Consider the following 19,576-nt stretch of genomic DNA (forward strand, 5'->3'; position numbering starts at 1 on the left):
ATCTCTGGGACCAGTGAAAGGTGGTTTTCAGTGCAGAGCACTTGAGTGCTCGTTGTACTCTGGCAGGCCCTGGTGCTTGGCAGGCTGTGCTTGAAATGTTATGTGATCTGGTTGCATGAGAGAATGGACTAAGGTGACACTTCTTCCTTCCCCTTGGCTGTTGGAAGTGATGCATCAAGGAGTGCTGTTCAGTAACATATTTGAAGACTTAACCTACATTCATTCACTCTGAGAAGGTTTCCAGCAAAAGGCCATGTAGGTTTCTGTCTTGTTTTGTGGTTTTGCATTTATGAATTGAGGCGAGAGCTGACGTAATGTAGCTGTACCACTTCCTTTGTGTGTGAATGGGTTTTTATAAGCCTGTAGGATATGTTCCAGTCTACATGGTTGTGATTACTTCTGAAATGCTTGAATGTGTATGTATCTTCAAATGTGGGTACCCTGAGCCATGTGCCGGTTTATTTTTTAGCTTGTAGGTCTGGTGGTGGGGTGGGGTGCGGGTGTGGAGTGTCATGGGGAGCCCCGTCAACTCCTCAGGAAGGTTCAGCGAATGGCCTGTGTGTCATGCAGACTAGCTCTTCATTTTAATTAGTGCAACTGTGTACAGCTGTTAGGTCAGACTGCATTGGCTGCTCCTGCAGGGTAGTTTTATTTTACACTGGAGGTTTTATGGACTTGTCTGGCTCTGTTTCTTAATCCCTCTCCCACCGCCCTTGTGCTTGCTTTTAAGCAAATGATAGAACAAGACAAGCTTTTGTTTACTCATGTAATAGTTTACTCCTGGGAGATTTATTTTTGGTTTTGAGGAAATTGATGAACCATGTAATTTAGCAGTAGGTATTAACATTTACCATGCTTTTCCAAGGTCAAAGGTTTTGCTTGCTATTATGTTAGTCTGAGTAGCCAATGGAACCATCCATTTTATAATGACATAGGAAGCCCTTTTTTTTTTTTTTTAAACTGGGTCTTTGTTTGCTATTCTAGGATTTGTTTGTAAAACTCAAATAAATGTTAGCCCAATGGAGATAACATGGCTAAAATGTTTCCTTCTGTCTCTTCCCTCTTGTTACACTGTACCAAAGGGACTGAGAGAACCTTTGATTTAGAGCAGTCTGGCCACGGGCTAGATGATTAATACAAGGATTTAGAAATGTCTCTGTTCAAGGGTATGTGTGGCTACCTTTAAATTTTAAAATGTGCTTTTGGCTCCAAGTTATTGGAAAGTATTTACTGTAAGATTGAGTAGCTTTGAGTCTTTGAATATAGGTCCACGACAAAGTCAGACTTTTCAGGCTGTAAAATAGATTGTGGTGTGAATGACACATTTTCTTAATGGTTTGGTCTCCTTACTGTATGCCTTTGTCTTGAGGAGCTGCCTACCACCATGGTTTCTAAGACTGTCCACTACATTTTTTAAAAAAGGAACAAAAGTCAAAAGACAAAATTGACAAATCTGTTTATATATAAAGCTAATGTGAAGCCCGTCCACGGGCCCAGTTTACTGTTGGAAGAACGTGGGTGTGTGTTGTTGGAGGGACTTGTGGGGCTGGTGTTAGGGACGGGGTTGGGGGGTGTTTAGAGGGACAAGGGAAGCGGTCGCAGGTTGAGATACTTTTTAACTCATTGGAGAAATGGGTCCTTCTTAACATAACCTGGAATGAGGAAAGAGAGTGCAACATCTTCTAGAAAATGTAATAATTTCAGTGTGACATGTATAAAATGTTTTCTTTAATTAAAAGAAACCAGGACATTTAGATTGGCAGCAGAGAATGCTGAATCTACAGAAAAATAGAAGGAAGTATATAGTAAGTATCCTAGATCCAAACAGGTTATTTCAAAAGTTCATTAGTATGTATTTCTTTTTTATTTATAGGACCATATTTTTTAATTCCATATATTGATGGTGCTTAGGGTCGTAGCTTTGCCCTCCACAATCTTTTTAATTCTCGATTTAGTTGACATATGTTTGTAATGAAAAATAGTAAAACAAAATGTTAAAATTTAATTAGCGGGAAAATAAAGCATGTTCAGTTTTTAATGCTATCACATGGAGGCTCTGCTGGTATAAGTAATCAATTTATTCATTATAAGTTGGTGGTAAATAGCTAGACTGTGTTCTGTCCTTAGTTCTACCAGTCACGCACTGTGAGACCTGGGGTAAGTTATTTATTAGCCTCTTTGTGGGAAAAATGATGAATCTACCTCAGAGGGTGTGCAAAATGCTTAGGAAAGTGCCTGGCAGATAATGGCAGCTAGTACTTAATATAGCGAGCAGTAGTTATGCTCTAGATACTGTTTTAGTTGCTGAAGATACAAAAAAGATGAAGTCCCTGTCCTCACAGCACTTACATTCCAATGAAGGAACACCAAACAAATTTAAAAGAACATGATGGTGCTTCTCTGGTGGCGCAGTGGTTGAGAGTCCGCCTGCCGATGCAGAGGACGCAGGTTCGTGCCCTGGTCTGGGAGGATCCCACATGCCGCGGAGCGGCTGGGCTCGTGAGCCATGGCTGCTGAGCCTACGTGTCCGGAGCCTGTGCTCCGCAACGGGAGAGGCCACAACAGTGAGAGGCCCGCGTACCGCAAAAAAAAAAAAAAGAACATGATGATTCACAAAACTTCCAAAGATAACTTCAGGGCATGCCAGTGATTTTTAGTTTAATATGGGATGTTTACTCTCTAAGTCATTATTTTCTTCTTCCTTGATGAAAATGTGTTTCTCACACTATTTGATGATTTATTAGCCATTGTTAACAATTTTTGGCTCACAGGTGGAATAGAGAGGGAGGAAGAGAGTTTTTTCTGGGAAAGGAAAAAAGAATGGAACAAAAAAGAAATTAAACATAGTGATTTGTCAGTTTAAGCACCCAGTAGTAGAAGGGAAATGTTAAATCATGATCCATCCATAAAAGGAAATTTTATGCAACCACTAAAAATCATCATGATATAAAAATATAATGTAAACCTCAGTGGGAAAAAAAACTGTGGATGCCAAACTGTTTATGCAGTATGATTCCAATTATGTGCACACCCACATTTACTCACAGAGGCTAAGGAAAAAGATTAGAAAGAAATATACCAAACATTAATAGTGCTGATCTCTGGATGATGGGATTATGGATGACTTCATTTCCTTAATATTGTTCTGTCTTTGCGTGAATTATTTAATCCTTGCAGGTCTAAATGCCTGTGAGGTACCAGTGAGGAAACCCAAGACTTAGAGGAGTTAAGCAACTTGACCAAGGCCCACGGGTGGTGAGTGGGGAGGCCCGGATTCCAAGCCAGAGCCTGACCTCTGTTCTTTCCTTGACCTCCCCCCCACCCCATCCTATTAGAGGTGACCTTTGTGAAAGGGCTTCCCCTGGCCTTCCTCCACACACTGGTGGCCCAGCCAGCTTTGAGATTTGTTTATGCCACCAAAGGGCCCTCACTGAATCTCACATAGGAGGAGGAGCCAGTGCTGAGGTAATGCTGAGCATCACGTCATTGGGAAAGAACAGCCAGTGTTATGGCAGGAGGAGGAAATGGAAGAATGATTTGAGAGAAAGCGGTCTGAAAGGTAAAGCAATATAAAGAGAGTACAGGGTAGAGGGTGCTTCAAAGTAGGGGGATGACAGTAGAATCACATGTTCTAGGTTTTGGACTAGAGAATGAGAACTGAGAAAACACAGTGAAAAAGTGCTATTGACTTAATCAGGAATCAGTGGAACCCCTGAGAATTTGTTGAGCAGAGCAGCCCAGGAGGTGGAGGATGGCCAGTGATGGTGTAAGCTAGTTTGCAGTTGGTAAGGAAATGTTGAGAAGTTTGGTAGCGAGAGAAGGAATGATAGAAGCTGGAAGAGGCTGCAGGTTAATGGCATTAGCTGGTTGATGCATTAAGAGGTTAATGGCAGTTGTGTTCTGTACGTAGGATTTTATGATGATTCATATGACAGTTGTACTCAGGTTTTTGTGATAAAATGAGGTAGTAATGGATGTGAATCACTTTAGAAAGAAGAAAACATTTTCATTTTAGAGGATTAATCAGAAGTTACTTGTGAAGTTTTAAGAATATGGTAGGTAAGTATGGGGGATCCTTTATAAAGCTAAAGTATTTTTGCCGGTAAAGAGTAGAAATAATCACTTGGTTCTAAAGATGAACAATTAGATCTGTTTCTCATGTCTTGTTTCTACAAAGTGAATGAGCTTTTGTAGTTGCAGTTTAAAAAAAGGGTCAGTTTGTATGTGACTGTTCAGCTTCAAAGGAACAATATAGAGTTGAATATACTATTATGCATTTGAAAAATTGCTTATGTCAAATGCCTCCAGATGGTGCGTGCTGCTGAGTTCACAGCTGTATTTACCTCAAGCTCACAAGATTATCTTCTAATAATTTAAAAATAGCTGGTTAGAAACAGTGGCATAGTCAAGTTTCTACTGGTTTTGAACGTCAGCAGCAGTGGGGACTTGACTTGTATGCATTTAGTAAAATGCCAGTTGATATTCCTTCCTTTTGCATTGTTTTCAGGATTTCTTACTGGGCCAATTTATGCTTTGCAGAAACAACTGTAGTGCTTATGTACAGGTGCAGATGACCAGGTTCTTTTTATGTGGTCTCAGGAGTGAGATTGGAGAATGGCTCTTGATTATCTTTATAAGAAGTTTTTGCTGTTTTACTAATCACCTTTTATTTTTTAAAATATTTTTAATATATTAATATAGGCAGTTGATATTTTACACATATGGTGAGCTTTCTGTATTTTTTGATATTACCACCCAACAAAAAACAAGAGAAAGACTCTTTAATACTTGCATCTGCCTCCCAATATAAATGCCTTTCCTTTTACAAGGATTTAATAAAAGTCATTTTGGAAGAACTCAAATTACTAAATCTTAATTTTTTTGGACACACATACTACTGTTTGTTTGCTTAGCAAAAGAAGGTTTTCATAAATTAGATGTAAAACATAGGAAAATAGTTTGAAACATTACCTAGGAATTTTAAATATGTGAGGGGGGATGGTAAGAAAGACATGCACATTCTTTATTAATCAACCAAAATTATATAGAAAAACATTATCAAGATCGAAGTGTCTGAACAGTTATTTTCTCCTTTTGGTTTTAGGTATTTAGCTCTTACTGTTGTCTTTTTTGTGTGTATGGATATTTTATAATGAGAAAAATTATGTAGAAAACTTTTTACCTATTTGTTTATTCTTTGACTACCTATCTAGGCAGTGTCTCTTTCATAGGCTCTGCTCTTTCCATAGGACATAATTCTCACATTGAATAGGTAAGGGGAAATGTTCAGTAACGGAATGTTCACCTTTTTAAAAACATGTTAGATGTGAAGGGAAGGAAGTAGAGCAATTAATATTCATTCTGAAGTGTGCTGGCGGCAGATGCGGGGTACGTTTTGATCTTTGAATGGAAAGGAAGAACAAAACATGCTGGCAAAAAGTAATGTCTGAAGCAGTCTGGCTTTTGGGGGGAAAGTTTTCTTCAGTTTTGTGAACAGGCTTAAATTGATTGCATAAACATTTATTATTGGATAAGTAATATTTTATTTATGTGATACACAAAAACATTAAAAAATTAAACCACTATTTAATAAATTAATTAATAGGCTATTCTACGGAGCAGTTTTATTTTATTATTATTATTATTTTTAACGGTACGCGGGCCTCTCACTGTTGTGGCCTCTCCCGTTGCGAAGCACAGGCTCCGGACGCGCAGGCTCAGCGGCCGTGGCTCACGGGCCCAGCCGCTCCGCGGCATGTGGGATCTTCCCGGACCGGGGCACAAACCCGTGTCCCCTGCATCGGCAGGCGGACTCTCAACCACTGTGCCACCAGAGAAGCCCTATTTTATTATTTTTAAAAATATTTATTCATTTATTTATTTGGCTGCATCAGGTCTTAGTTGCAGCACATGAGATCTTAGTTGCGGCATGCGGGATCTTTTGTTGCGGCACGCAGGCTTCTCTCTCTCTAGTTGTGGTGCACAGGCTCCAGAGTGCATGGGCTCAGTAGTTGTGGCACACGGGCTCTAGAGTGCGTGGGCTTAGTTGCCCTGCGGCATGTGGGATCTTAGTTCCCCCACCAGGGATTGAACCCGCGTCCGCTGCATTGGAAGGCGGATTCTTAACCACTGGACCACCAGGGAAGTCCCGGGAGCAGTTTTAGTTTTATAGAAAAATTGAGTGGAAAGTACAGAGAATCCCCACATGTCTCCTCCCACCCAGTTGTCTCTATTATTAACATCTTGCGTTCGTGTGGTACACTGTTAGAGTTGATGAATCAGTATTGATACTTTGCTATTAACCAAGGTCTATGGTTCAGTGTTTGTGTTGTACATTCTATGGGTTTTGACAAATGTTTAATAGCATGCATCCACCATTACAGTACACACTGAATAGGTTCACTGTTCTGAATACGCCCAGTGCCCCACCTGTTTGTCCCTCCTTCCCTTTCCCTTAGCCCCTTGCAACCACTGATCTTTTTACTGTCTTCATAATTTTGCCTTTTCTAGATGTCATGGAGATGGAATCACAGAGTTTGGAGCCTTTTCAAATTGGTTTCTTTCACTTAGCAGTATGCATTTAAGCAGTCTGCATGTCGTTTTGTGGCTTGCTGGCTTCCTTTTTATCACTAATAATATCTCATTGTTTAGATGTACCACAGTTTATTTATCCAGTTACCTGTTGAAGTACATCTTCCTTCTTCCAAGTTTTGGCAGTTACAAATAAAGCCACTGTAGACATTTGTGTGCAAGTTTTGTGTGGAGATACGTTTTCAACTCATGTGGATAAATACCGAGGAGCATGATTTCTAATCTCTGGTAAGAGTATGTTGGGCTTTGTAAGAAACTGCTATTCTGTCTTCCAAAGTTTCTGTACCATTTTGCATTCCCAACAGCAGTGAATGAGAGTTCCTTTTGTTCCACATCATTGCTAGCATTTGGTGTTGTCATTATTTTGGATTTTAGCCCTTTTTATTTATTTGAAAAAATTAAAAGTATCTACTTATTTTCTGGTGTCAGCTATGTTGCAGTTTTGATTTTCTCTGCTATTTACCATAGAGAGGGAGAAATGAGGACCATAAATATATTGCATATGCCTCATTCTCCATCCTGTAGGGGAAAGGCATAAAGGTATAAATTTGGGAATACAGTCTGTTACACTTTAAAAAGAATGGGCATGATGCTGATATAATGATGTTAGGTTATGGTTCATGTAAAATGCAGTAGTACTGATTTCTTAGTGGTTCCATGTAAGCTTTATTTCCTCTTGGTTACCTGTGTTCCTCATTTGGCAAAGTATTTCATTTTATGAAGGGAAAGGGATACTTTGAATTATTTTGAAATAAACTAATTCTGGCCAAAGGTCTTTATCTGCTAGATACTTATAAATGTAAATAAAGATTTATATTAATTTCTTTATTGTAAGACCATTTATCGGATGGTCAGGGCACTCAGAGATGAGGACCATTTGATCCTGCCTTTGGAGGTTATAAATTGCAGCAGTGACTATTGGAGGGTTTACTATAGGGTAGATACCATGCAGTTCTGAAACGAGGTTAGAATTACTTCCCAGCTATGCTTATTTAGAATGTTTTTGACTTTGCATTTATCCAGTTACTTATTGGAATTTAACATCAACCTAATTGTGTTCTATACCTACCCACAGCCTTGGTTGTGAAGATGATTTGGATAGGTTCTCCTGGGGGTTATGCAGTTCATTAATTCCTTTGTCAAGGGTTCTTAACTTTATTTTTATCAGAGACTCCATTGAGTATTGGTGTAAGCTGTGGTATTTCCCCCAGAGCAGAGTTGTGAACATTTGCCTACATGTCCACAATACACAGTTGCAGGTAGTTTATGGAATTCTTGCAGCCCATCCATGGACGTCTCGTTTAAGAACTCCTGTTCTGGTGAGCCTTAAGTCTCGGTTTGAATTGCTAGGAATCCTTTGTATTTCTTACTTTTGGCAGATTTGCTTACTCGAATAGTGTGGTGTGAGACCATTGACCGGTACGGAGCCTGTGGAGCTCGCTGTTTGTGCTCCCTGAATGGCTTATCCAGGGGTACCTGAGGCTACTGGCCGTGGCAGATTGCTGTCTCTGGGCGGACCCACAGGAGAGACTTTTCTCAGCTCTTAGTTCCAGAAGGGATTGACCTCCTGAGCATGTGATTGCTTCTACCTTACGGATTTAGAATCCTGTGACTGATCAAATTTCTTCTGAGGTATTTGCTTATAAGATGTTGGCTGCATCTAACAAATGGTATACAATGAACCTGAACACCTATTTCATGGTTCCATTTTCTCAATCCCCTCGCTCCCCCTACAATTTTCCTTTTTCCCAAGAAAAAGAGAAGCAGTATAGTAGTATATAGTTAGAGCACAGGCTCTGTAGCCTGTACAACATGTGAGACCTGCCATGTGGCCTGAGGGAGCCTTTTTCACCCCTGTGTGCTCAGGGTCCTCTTCTATAAATCGTTCCTACTTTGTGTGGCTACTGTGCGGGGAAAATGGAGAGCTCTTAGAGCAGTGACTGGCACAGGCAAATGCTGAATGAGTCTTAGCCATTGTTGTCAGTCCAGTTCCCTCATCTGTTTAAAATTTTATTTTATATGGTATGAATATCAGTAAGCTGCCTTAAGTAAGCTCTTTTAAAAGTAAGCCATTCTTTAAATCTCCCCTGCCCCCTGTTTATTTTTTTATGCAGAGGTTTAATTTCTGCCTGAAGACGGTCATTAAATATGTTGAACTGGCCAAAAAGTTCGTTTGGGTTTTGTTACGGAAAAACCTGAACGAACTTTTGGCCAACCCAGTATTATGTAGGGGAGTGCTAAGGGGCTGAATTGTGTTCCCCCAAATTTCATATGCTCATCTTAACCCCGAGTATTTTGGTATTTGGAGGTGAGGTCTTTGGGAGGTAATTAGGTTTAGATGACGTCGTGAGGGTGGAGCCCCATGATGAGAATGGTGTCCTTATATGAAGAGAAAGAGACCTGAGTGTGGCCTCTCGCTCTGCCGCTCTGCTGTGTGAGGACACAAAGAGAAGGCCACAAAGAGCAGGCGGGGAACTGAATGAACCGGATTGGCCAGGACCTTGATTTTGGACTTCCCAGCCTCCAGAACTGTGGGAAATAAATTTCTTTTCTTTAAGCTGCCCAGTCTGTGGTACTCTGATATAGCGCCTGAGCAGACTAATGCAGAGAGTACATTCCATACATGCAGAGCAGAAGGCGATCAATAGCTTATCACAGAGACAGCTTTTCAAGAGTGAAATGGGGATGATGCTTCTCTTTGCAGAAGGCTTTACCCCTGCTGGATAGCCTTCCCTGACCTCTGGTTGGTCCTCACAGCTACCTTCTGAAGGAGGCAGCACAGATGCTGGCTGCTTGGGCTACGGAGTGAGAGAGCCAGCTCAGGAGAAGTCAGTGGAGTTGTCCCGTCCACAGTTTCCATTTTGGAACTGGCTGAGCCTCTTTAGTAGCTGTGTTTTCTGACTTCTAGATCCATTGATCCTTCCATGAACACCTTAATATTGTCAGTTCAGTCTTATAATTCTTTTGCTTAGAAGAATATAATCTTCACTTGTAGTCTCTATAGGAATATTATTTTCATGGTTGAAACATCAATGGTGAAATTGTTGAATTTATCTTTACTGTCTCAGGGAGAAAAATAGAATTTATGAGTTCTTTGGCCTGTTGGTTAGATTTGAAGTATAAAATTTCTGTGAAGTGACATAAGCCTGAGAAATGTGATACGACCTGAATTGGTACTTATGACATTTTTTTCTTTTATTTTGGTCCACATATTGGTTTGCCATTCAGTCTTGCTGATGAGTTTCTAAGACGTAGGAGTTTTTTGGAGCTATCCACGGTCAAAAGATTGCTATTCATTTTGGTCAAGGTGCTGTGAGTATGTCTTGATCAAAGGGATGAAACAGGAGGGATAGAACCTACAAATTAAAAAAACCCCAACTTCAAACCTGCAGCCAAACCCTGCCCTTCATTCTGAATGAGTTCTGGATCCCTACAAGGTTAATATTTATGAGCCATCAGAACATACTGTATTTGCTCCATTTCCCATTAAATTTTAACAAACTAAAAAAAAAAAATCAAAATTTTACTTCCTGAAGATAAAATGATTCATTTGAGACCAAAAACTTGGAATAGATGTAAAAAAATCTTTATTGAGGTAAAACTCCCTTAAGAGATAATTCATCTATTAAAGAAGTGTACAAATCGATGGTTTTTAGTATATTCACAGAGTTCTGCCATCATCACCACAATATAATTAGGAATAGATTTTATATGGCAGTTTCTGGTGATTAATTGAATGCTCCTAGATAATCTTTTATGTGTAAATTTGTACTTCTATGAATAAGAATATAACTTATCTGTATGCTTTAGTATTACAGTACATAATTGGTTGAAGGCATTCAAACCCATCTTTTGTTTACAGTGGTCTGACAGAAGGGAGTTAACTTCAGACCAAGGTTATTAAATCCTTCAGTGACTGATGACTCCCTTCAAGGGATGATAAAGCAGTTATGAATATGGTATGAAAAGGGTTGTAGTCTCTTTCAGGATATTATCTGGAGAAATTGCAACTTTCCCAGGGCATTGTTTGTATATTTGATGTGCTCAAACTATGTTTAGACATTTGCCATTTCCAGCAGTTTGTGTTAAAGAATGTTTCATTTGTTAGTAGAAAGGCTGATAGCTGGGTATGTCTTACACTAGGGGAATTTCCTAGTGTTGGTTCCCAGTTAGTTCATAAGATTCAAGTGGGCCCTTAGGCTGCTGAGCAATCATACTTTTTCCCCCTCCTGGTCCATTCACTTGCCCAGTTTCCTAGATGACTGTTTCATACTTCCTCCCTGTCTTCATGCTGGGTTTCCTGCTTCAGTGAGAAAAACCAAAGCAGTCCGCAGAGAACTTCCGCCCATACTCACCTCCCTGTGGGCCCAGCTTGCAGCACAGACTCCGCCTTCCCCCTGCCTGGAGGTAGAGCAGCAGAGCTCTCACCCTGCAAGGCCGGTCCAGCCAGTCCTGCCCTCTCAGTAGTCATTTCCTGTCTCTCCTGTCTATCCTGTATCATTGTTTTGGGCTCTACTGGATCATTTTCAACAGCATACAGTTTTTCTGCTTTTCTTCCATCTTAAGACAAATACAAAAACAAAATCTCCCTCTTTTGACCCTGCTTCCCCTGTCCACTGTTGCTTATTTCTGTGCTCTGCTTTGCAGCAAAACATCTCAGCAAGAGTTTTCTGTACTTAAGGTCTCCAGCTCTGCTCTCCTCTCTTAAATCCATCACCCATCATTCCAGGGAAACTGCTGTGGTGAAGATTACCACGTCCTCTGCACTGCCGGTTCCCTCTCCTGGAATCTATCACCCCATATACCTGTGTGTCCTCACTTTCAAGTCTCATTGAGGCCTGCCTTGACCCTTGGTCTTTGCTCCTGGTTTCCCTTTCCCTGCTCTGTCTTTTTCCCTAGAGTATCCTCTTTTCACAAACTATATGTGTATTTATTTTCATTACTTATTGCCTTGTTCCTCCCACTAGAATGTAAAGTCCTGAAGGGCAGGGATTTTTAACTGTGCAGTTCACTGATATATCCCCAGCATGTGGAACAGTAACTGACACACAGAAGATGTCTGATAAATTATCTACACCGTGTCCTGGGACTCACAGCTTTAAAAATTATCTAAATGAATATAACTAAAATTTTATGTCTCATCCAGGTCTTAACTCAGCTACCTTCTTCACATGTCTAATTCGATGTCTGATAAGCATCTAAAACTTAACACACCCAAATGGAACTTCTGATGTTTTCCCCCTACACCACACATAGCTGTGGGGTTTTTATATTTTAACTTCTCCATTTGGTAGGATTTCCTTGTCACCTCTTTTCTTTGGTGTATAAATTGTACCACCTGGAATGCCAGAGGTGGACTGCAGCAATCTTAGGTTGTTTAGTTTCATCTGGCACTTTTAAAGCAGTTACATTTTTTTGAACGTTGAAAAAAAATTTAAACAGTGATGTACAAATGAAAAGAAGTCAATGTTCATCATTTAATTTACCTTAATAACTTTTTTACTGTAGATTCCATAGACCCATTAGTTAGTTTTTTGATGTTTGACACTTGGAAATATGGTTTTAGCTTTCAAAGTAGAGTAAGAATATTTTTTATCAAAACTTTGATTTATAATTGCCATCTACTTAGCAAATATAAAATACTTTTTAGAAAGCTTTCCTAAGTGTAGTGGGTAAACTATTGAATCAGGAAATATGTACTTAGAAGTTCCTCTCTGGGAGAATCAAATCAGTCCTCTTAAGATCCAAACTTGAAACTTGTTTTAGCAAGAGATGGAGTTAATGGCATCTCTTCTTTAAATGCTGATCCGGTCTCACAGCATCAAATACTGAGGTAGCTTTCTTCCAGTTGGACTTAAGTTGGCAATTACATTTACTGTCTACCAGCAAATCATTAGATTTCTTGCCCATGAAACTCTTTCAAAGACTCTTATCCTTGTAGATTAATGGGTGTTGATAGTTTATAGGACAGTGCTTGGGCACTGTAAGCAGACTTGTTTGGTGGAAAAATTACTAGTGATTTATTTAATATATATACATATTTGCTTTAGTATTACATTTCCCTAGATGATAGAGATCAAAGGAACTTGCAACAATGTTTTTTTCTTTTCTTGGAACCAGTAAGCCAGCAGAACAATCCTGTTTAGCCTACTTCAGTGCAGTGGTGTCATAAAGAGAATCACACTGTGATCAGACTATACCAAGACAACCCAGCTGATCAGTGAAAAATTTGGTTGGTATTTGATAGATGGGAAAAGGAGGAGGAAATTGCCTGAAGTTTTTACTTTTAAACGAATGGAGTTTCCTTTCTGGGTCCAGTGCATTGATGCCGGATCTGTTTTTTTTTTTTTTTTTTTTTTGCGGTACGCGGGCCTCTCACTGTTGTGGCCTCTCCCGTTGCGGAGCACAGGCTCCGGACGCGCAGGCTCAGTGGCCATGGCTCACGGGCCCAGCCACTCCGCCGCATGTGGGATCTTCCCGGACCGGGGCACGAACCCGTGTCCCCTGCATCGGCAGGCAGACTCTCATCCACTGTGCCACCAGGGAAGCCCATGGGATCTGTTTTTAATAGTCATTTGCAAAAAGTTTAGTGTGTGGTAGGTCTGTGATGAGCTATAAAGATAGAGAAAGAATCCTTGGTTTACAAGTAAGATAATACTACCTTTCCTTTCTGTGTGACACTGAAATACTCTAAACTTAATCCTCAGTGTAATTGAGGTAGGACCATAATTTCCATTTAACAGAGGAGAAAATAGCTGAGAGGTCAAGTCACCTTACTCACTGCCCCTCAGTACTTGGTTTGATTTCCATGTCTGATGTTATTTCCACTACATCACAGCCTCCAGACTTGCTGGAATAGATGAGCAAGACACAGCAAAGGTGGACCACTGGGAGGAAGATTTCTATAGACCGAATGTGCTTGAATGTGTAGAGGCGGAGAGGGAGAGAAAGGAAGCTTATACATACTTTGGATGTGGTTGATTTAGGTAGATGACTTGACCCTAGAGAGAATCCTTAAGAGACGGGTTTTGGTCATATATAAATATGTCTACTTCTACCTTGTGTATGGTCGTATTAGAGAATTGTCTGGAGAGGCAAGGTGATTTCACTGGACTTTTTCCAATAATTTATCTTTAGAATGAAAACATTAATCTGATTTCAGTTTTTCATTTTCCCAGGAGATCCCCAATATGGTTTACCGGGATTGAGTCTTAAAATAAAGGGGCCAGGGATAGTGTTTGTGTTCAGTGTCTGCTTTTTTTTTTTTTGCAGTACGCAGGCCTCTCACTGTTGTGGCCTCTCCCGTTGCGGAGCACAGGCCCTGGACGCGCAGGCTCAGCGGCCACGGCTCACGAGCCCAGCCGCTCCGCGGCATGTGGGATCCTCCCAGACCAGGGCATGAACCCGTGTCCCCTGCATCGACAGGCGGGCTCCCAACCACTGCGCCACCAGGGAGGCCCCAGTGTCTGCTTTTTAAAAGTCAGTTCTAGCATTTAACGCTTAAAACACAGGAAGCAAAGCTTAGTCTAGTGACAATGCTAGGATTAATTTTACTTGTTGAAATTAATGTTTCCTTGATAAATAAACCATTTTCAGGTTCTTGGTAGATGAATTTAACTGAGGACAGGTTACAGATTATTACATTAATTCATAAGAGTTGTGCGAAATCTGAAAACAGAAAAAGAAGCAAACTTGTTTTCACTGTTAGATGTCCTGGCTTGATTGTATAGGTCCCCCACCTTTATCTTCAATGCCTTCTCTTCTGAGATTAAAATCAAATCTTAATATGTTGACATGTAGTATTCAGGTACTCTTATAATTAATTAAGTTAAATTTCCTTTAACTTCTGTAATGCTCATTTGAAAAAAAAATTGACGGAAAAGTTTTTCTGGTTTTCATAGCAATATAAACAGTAGGTAAAAATGTACTCAGAAGTTAAAAGCTGAATTTGTTAGATTTATCAGTTGGGACCTGAAGAGGATTAGTTAAAAAATGGGCTTTAATCAAAAACTGATAGCTTGAATTGAACACTGTGAATTCTGTACTGCAGCTCAGGAGGTTAGCTCTAAATATCTGGACTAGGAAAGAGGTTTCTAATCCAACTTTGCTATTTATCCAGTTTGTCTTCTGTGTTCACTGGCGTTGCAGGAGGGAAAGTGGGATGCACAGACCTTGTCATAATGGTGGGGTGGGGGGAGGTGAGGCTGGAGGGCACAGATTGTGCTTGATCTTGATTGTCTTCTGTAGGAGCCACAGTGATTATTTAACCAAGTACTGTTGAACTTGATTATTGCTTAATTCATCATTCTTGGTTCTTTTAAATCCCTTATGGAAATAGTGTTTTGTTGTTTTTATAAGTCTGACGCTTAGTGCTAATATAACAATTAAAAATTTTTTTTCATTGGAGTATAGTTGATTTACAATGCTGTAAATGTATTTTTTTTTTTATTTTGGCTGCACGGCATGTGGGATCTTAGTTCCCTGACCAGGGATCGAACCCTCGCCACTTGCGATGGAAGTGTGGAGTCTTAACCACTGGACCACCAGGGAGGTCCCTAATATAACAATTTGACGGAATGATTTCATAAGCTTGTGCGTTTCAGCATTAATTCTGCCATGTGAAAGGAAGGAAAGGTTTTTTGTTTATGTCCAGGATATTAAAAAAAAAAAGTTTATTTATTTATTTTGACCGCACCGGGTCTTAGTTGTGGCACGCGGGATCTTTTAGTTGCAGCATGTGGGATCTTTTTAGTTATGGCATGCAGGCTTCTTAGTTGTGGCATGCATATGGGATCTAGTTCCCCAACCAGGGATCGAATCCAGGCCCCCTGCATTGGGAGCAGAGTCTTACCCACTGGACCACCAGGGAAGTTCCTGCCCAGGACGTTTTTAAAGTGAGAAATGATTTCTTGTTTAATGACACTGCCTTCCTGCTACTGGCTTTTCTAGGAAACTTGTCTATAATTAAAGAGAATCAAGATTTAATATGCCTAATGTATTATTTGGTGGACTGATTCATTGAAAATGCACTTGGTCACTGAAGTATGCTTTTAAATTTATTTAATTATTGGCTGCGTTGGGTCTTTGTTGCTGCGCGTCGGCTTTTGTCTAGCTGTGGCGAGCGGGGGCTACTCTTCGTTGTGGTGCGCGGGCTTCTCATTGCAGTGGCTTCTCTTGTGGTGGAGCGTGGGCTGTAGGCACGCGGGCTTCAGTAGTTGTGGCTCGCGGGCTCCAGAGCACAGGCCCAGTAGTTGTGGCGCATGGGCTTAGTTGCTCCACGGCATGAGGGATCTTCCCAGACCAGGGCTCGAACCCATGTCCCCTGCACTGGCAGGCGGATTCTTAAGCACTGCACCACTGGGGACGTCCCTGAAGCATGCTTTTAAAATAAAGGCTTTTGGCACACTTGAACCATGAAAAAATTTAAGTTGCTCTTTAGCATGTCTCTAAATGGACATTTTATTTAGTATCTGTCTTTTATTACTAAGATCCTCTAAGGACAATCGTAAAAAACTGAAAAACTAGTATTTTAAACCTGTTAAATAGTATTGTTAACCTGGCTTTGAAGGAGGGCCTGTGGAGTAATCTTGTTTGTTTTTTGCTTAAGATTAAGTTGAATAACCCCATAGAGTTATAGTTGTGATGAAAAAAAATCAGATAGGTAGATATATTTTGTTTTTATTTTCTGCCATAAATGAATATTTTCTGTTTTATACCTTTATAAATACCTTTATTGGTATTCTGTCAAAAGCAGCTCCAGTAACTCCGGGGAATGGTTTTCCCTGAGGCAGTCAACAGCACACAATTTGTAGAGTTTCTGTGAGTTACTGAAGAGGTTTGTGGCAAGGTATTCCCGCCCGCCCCTGTTTTTCTTTTTAGCAGGGTTCAGCAGTTTAATTTCTCTAGTCCTTACGTAGAATCATTAGATCTAAGTAGTGCCCTTTGGTGCCACTCTCAAGGAGAGAATTAGGGAAAAAGTGAAGAACAAGCCAGGAGAGAGACATGGGATAAAAAGGGGCAACAAGGGGGCAGAGGTGCATATGTGGGGTGTTGAGTTGTAAAATACCTGGGAAATGGGTGCGGTGGGGGGTTGCCACTCGGCCTCATTGGGCCCGCATATCTCCGTCTGTTCGAATGTTGAAGCTTAGGTGTTCTTACTCCTACAGGTATTTGGTACCTAAAATATTAATAATTTGTAACATCTCTTACATTTGGTTTACCAGGTCATTCAGTTGAAGTTTGTTGAATCTTTCTAATAGAATTTTAGAGTCCTATTCATTTTTTGTTTTTTAAGATGAAGAATTTTAAGGTGAAAAAAATGAGGTACAGAGTTGGTACATAATACAGCCTAACTTCTGATCGGCGTCTTTGGACTTCACCAGTGCTCATTCTACCACATCACAGTATTGAGTAGCTTTATTTCCCACTTTTGAATCTGTTATCTTCCTGAGACTCAGAGTCTTGATTGCTCTTTGGATTGAGTTAAGGCATGTGAAAGAATCCCTTGTCATTCTAATAAAGGTTTGGTGAACAAAACTTGATTGAGGCTGGTGTACCTGTGAAACATACATCACTACTTGCCTCTATAATTTTTATTCTAGGTTATATTATTAGAGCCAGCATTTTTCTTAAATGATTACTTGCATGCTTCACATTCCTGGATATAGAGACATTAGTGAGTTAGTATACTGTTTTCTTTGTTTTGTAGATAACATTAATTTCATCATCTGTACATTGGAAGGCTTATTGTCAATAAATAGTCAACATTTTGACCTCAAAGAAACCAGGAAATATATTCATAAAATGAGACATGGCCACAATCATTTTGAGAGAGTTTATGACGGGTTATACTCAGTTGGACAGATTATTAAAGTCAGTACCACAACAAAAATGTACATCGCCCCACCCCCAAGAAACCACATAAAATTTTCTTTCTTTAAAAAAAATAATTATTATTTATTGGGCTGTGTCGGGTCTTAGTTGCGGCACGTGGGATCTTCTTTGTGGCATGAGGGATCTTTTGTTGCTGCATGCAGGCTCTTTAGTTGTGGCGTGCAGGCTCAGTAGTTGCGGTGCGCGGGCTTAGTTGCCCTGCGGCATGTGGGATCTTAGTTCCCCAAACAGGGATCAAACCTGCGTCCCCTGCATTGGAAGGCAGATTCTTAACCACTGGGCCACCAGGGAGGTCCCTACATAAAATTTTCATAGTGCCTCAAAAGAAACTGGTTGTATAGCTTAAGGAGCGAGGTCAAAGGCTGTGCTTTTGATAGCAAAATTTGTATTGAAATGTGAAGAATTTATTGTATCATATTCCATAAATGATATAAAGGAAGTGAGATGTAATTTACTTGCGATTATTTGTCGTGAAATAACGAAGAATATAGAGCCTCACTCTTATAGACAGCCTGTAGTGTAAGGAAAGGAACAAGTCCCCATTTCACACATGAATAAACAGACTTAATCTCCTGATATGAACGAGCCACAGTACAGGGGACAGCCTGGGGGTGAGGAAGGCAGAAGTCTTTGTCACTTAGCCAAAATAGGCCAGGATTCAGAGTAAATGAGATTTGTGACCAAAGTAAGCCTTAAGTCTCATTAGGGCTCTGCATGATTGTGCTGAAATGAGAGTGTAGTATACAGAAATGTTTCTGGTGTGAAGTTTATTGTACTTAAGTGCCTACTTTTCAAACCTAGGACCAAGTTGCGTACTGTATTTGCCCGCATCTCTCAGTATGAATATCGGGATGTGAAATAATCAGTCTCAGTTTCTCCTTCCATTCCTGTCTTACTTCCTTAATGCTACCCTGAAAATTTCAACTGTGACTGTATGTCTTTATTTTTCCTGGGGTCTGTGAAGATCTATTTGAGGTAATTTCTGTCTGTGCTGGTCTTAGAGTATAGGTAAGTTCCATTTTATTTTTTTGATTTAATAGAAGGTCTGTGATACAGACCCTTAAGTGTTACCCAATCTCAAATTTTGTTTAGTAGCACATTTTAATCTGTGGCTGAATTTAGGTATTAATGATTTTAGGTTTCAGCTCACATTTTATATTTACAGGGGAAGTAGAATAATGTATAGAGAATGATTAAGCTATGTAAATATTTGTACTTTGCCACAGTGTTAGACGTCCTAAAGTCAAATATTTGCTATAGAAATTAAAGCTTAGCTAAAGAACCAGCTATTTTACCTTTTAAGATAGATAAGATGTGGTTTCCAAAACTTCATTTTCAAAGCACCTGACAAAAATATTAAGAAAAAGACTCCCTGGTTACCATAAATAATTTAGTATATGAACAGCGAATCTGAGATTCTTGTGATTTATTCCTTGTATGTAAAATCCGTATCTGGTCTGGTTTGGAATTGCTCGCGCCGGCTGAGAGGGGCGTACCTCTTGGCACCTAGCTCTCTCCCTCCTCTGCCTCTCTCCCCTCTCTGGTTTTCTTTGCGCATGGTTTCTGTTTGCTTTTTTGTAGGTTAGAAATGACAGTTTTAAAAGCCCAGGAAATTTGTTTCTAGAGACCTCCCCTCCCCGTTTTTAGCATTTCTATCTCTCTGTACTTATAATTATTTTATGGTAAATTTTCAAATTTCCATTTTCTCTTTTGTTCTACATGCTTTCCTATTTCCTTTCTCTGACCCTCCACTCAGGTGGTTGAGCTATTGGACATTTTGTCCTATATTTACCATTTGTAGAAAACACACGGTAATGTTTTCTTGACTGTATTCCTGCAAAGTTGACCCATATTAGTAGGAAGCAGTTTTGTTCTTTTATCTACCTGTGTCCTTTTCCTGTGTTAAAGTGTTTACAATTCCTGAACAAGAAAGGGTATTCTCTCACTTCTAAATTGCTAAGGTTTTTCACACCCAAGTGGGGAACGGAGGGTGGTATAATTCTTTTCCTTTTATCCTGGCTGAGGGCTTTTTCTCCCAAGGATCCATTTAAGCATGGATGTTATATTTCACAGTCTGTCTTTGCTTTTTACC

At 40.0% G+C, this 19,576-nt stretch overlaps 1 protein-coding gene across 5 annotated transcripts in view; it reads left to right on the top strand.

The window, feature by feature from the left end:
- The window catches only part of RERE (arginine-glutamic acid dipeptide repeats), a 429,014-nt gene that overhangs the window by 126,777 nt on the left and 282,661 nt on the right, over positions 1 to 19,576 (top strand). The gene's annotated exons all lie outside the window — the stretch shown is intronic.

This window comes from Orcinus orca, chromosome 1, assembly GCF_937001465.1.
Source record: "Orcinus orca chromosome 1, mOrcOrc1.1, whole genome shotgun sequence".
Classification (NCBI taxonomy): Eukaryota; Metazoa; Chordata; class Mammalia; order Artiodactyla; family Delphinidae; genus Orcinus; species Orcinus orca.